Source organism: Miscanthus floridulus, chromosome 11 (genome assembly GCF_019320115.1).
Source record: "Miscanthus floridulus cultivar M001 chromosome 11, ASM1932011v1, whole genome shotgun sequence".
NCBI classification, from domain to species: domain Eukaryota; kingdom Viridiplantae; phylum Streptophyta; class Magnoliopsida; order Poales; family Poaceae; genus Miscanthus; species Miscanthus floridulus.
In genome coordinates this window covers 99,042,725-99,045,376 of record NC_089590.1, presented here as the reverse complement: position 1 = coordinate 99,045,376, position 2,652 = coordinate 99,042,725, and positions in this window count along the sequence as shown.

Below are 2,652 nucleotides of genomic sequence, written 5' to 3'. Positions count from 1 at the left end.
ATAAGTAGTATTACGTACGTTAGTCGTCGTGCAAGCATGATACGTGGTATTCTAAGAGTAATAAAATTTGACTTGCCTCAGTTCGTATTCTTTTTGGACGAGCGTGCGTGTGAGTACCTCACATGCATGCATATATCATCCTGTTCTTCCTTCTTCTGTCTTCTCTTTTTCCTAACGTGGGCCCTCATGCATGATGTGTTCAACAGTTGTAACATATCTACCTGCCTCCGATCCATGTGTACGTACGTGCATAGAGGGCGCACCCTTTTCCTCACCAATTATTGGCAGACATCTATCGAACGAACTTCATTTTCCCATCTAACAGAAGCGAAAAAGAAAAAAAAAGGTGCAACATAAAACTTCTTGCTGCTGCATGCGATTTCCACTACTCCATCCTACAGTCCTACTACACATGAGGTAGGAGATGAAAAGAAAATGCCAAGGTCAAAACAGCTGGTTGCAATGATGGGAGTAGCACACAATGCAATTCAGATGGACGGATGTACAATGTCTCGGCACTCATTCTGCCAACCTTTCGCTGCACAACACCTCTGCCTCTCGCCTGCGATAGATGTGACACTTCGGTCCCAGCTCAGCTTCACTTTTTTTTTTTTTTGCAAAATAGCTTTATGAGCAGTTTTTTTTTAAGCTGAGCTGTTTTGGAACACACGTGTGACAAAACAGCTACATACGATAAAACGGTAAATAGAATGACTATAATATAGAAGATGAAGCTGGGATATAGAAAAAAAAAACTCATAACGGCTCGTGAAGCTGTTATGAGCTGTGCAAACAGGCCCTTCATCACCGAAAACAATGGATTCAGCTCATGATCATTGATCAACAGTTCAACTAGAGCAAGGACGACGACGACGACAAAATGAGAAAAAGAGACATCAGTAGACATTTCAAGAGAAATCGATCCAAGTATATATGACACCTGTGTAGCTAGGAGTAAGTATCAAATTAAAAACCCAAGAGCTTAGCTAGCCAGGTTGCAGTTGCAGACATCAAGGGGATATATACAGTGTGTAATTAAGAACAGACATAAAACCAGAAACGAAGCGAGGAGAAAGAACAGCGATCGACATGTAGAAAAACCATTTGATTTATAGTATGTGATTGACACTGACATGCAGGCGACTACAAGGCGAGTATATTCAGTAGCCAGCTACAAAATAAGTTTTTTCTGTAGCCACCTCTATTTATGATAATTTTATATACTAATTTACGGTAATATCAATACATATTTACGACAGTTAGATTACTGTAACCCATGACGATATTTATCATAATGTTATAATAAACCACTTAATAAAAAGTTACTATAATCTCATAAATTAACATAGTAATTATCATAACTCAAAGTAGCTACAGAATAAATTATTCTATAGCTAGTTACATAGTAGTCAGTTAGTTTATATATATATATATATATATATATATATATATATATATATATATATATATATATATATATATATATGTGTGTGTGTGTGTGTGACTTGATCTTGATGAAATGACGACGACCACCAGCTGCAGGGTCGGTCACATCAAGGGATTCAAGGCCGTGCAGGCTCATGGACGACGACCATCCGCTTCTCCGGCCTCCTCCATGGTCTGGCCGATGGAGTTGTGCCCCTCCGACGGGCCGGAACGCGGGATCACCCGTGGCCGCGGCAGGTAGTCGAAGAGCCTCGTCGCCGGCGCCGCCGTCGTCCTTACAACGACGCCTCCGTGGCCCCGCCTCGTCGTCCACGTTTGCTGCATGCGTCGCGAGCCGTCGTCGTCGACGCGGCGAGCGGCCGCCAGCAAGCAGGTGGTGCCGGCCAGGAGGAAGAGGATGAGGAGCGCAGTGGCTGCTGTGCGCTGCCTGTGGAAGCCACTCATCGTCGTCGTTTCTGGCGGCCGGAACGACGAAGATGAATGGAATGGAGGGAAGGAGGAGGAGGAGCAGTGTGTGATGAGCTGCTACTCGCTGGCAGTGCAGTGAGGAGAGAGCGAGGTGTGCGTCCATCGTGTTGTCGTATATATACACGTACACGGCCGGGGTTGAGTGAGGCAACAGGTGAGCGTGAAGACTCTCGGCCCGTTCGTTCGTTAGTTTCTGTCAAAACTTATCAGCTAATTAATAATATTTTTCTTTAATAATAATTTAACATTAGCTGATTTTATCGGTCTACAAATCAACGAACGAACAGGCCGTCTGTCCGTAGTCTCTGGCCTCCTGCTCCTAAAGCACGTACGTAGTACTACAGGGGTGGTGAAAAGTGGATAACCATGCGATGCAAGTATATATCTAGTCTAGCTATGTTAGGGATCTGGATTTATACTACGAGCACTACTGAAACCAGTACTTTGCCACTCGACAAAGCCCAAAATATATTTGGCAAAGGTTTTATCGAGTGTCGCACTCAGCAAAAGGCACTCGACAAAAAATTAATCGACAAAGAAGTCTTTGTCGAGTGCTTTTTATTGGACACTCGGCAAAGCCTTTGCCGAGTGCCGGAAAAGCACTCGGCAAAATGAAAATGCGAAAAAACCTAAAAATAATAGCAATTTTTTTTAGCGCCACCGGACATCGAAGTCGCTGCATTTTTTGCGCAAAATTCGCGACTAACGCGGCCGGCGGATTTCGAACTCACGGCCTCT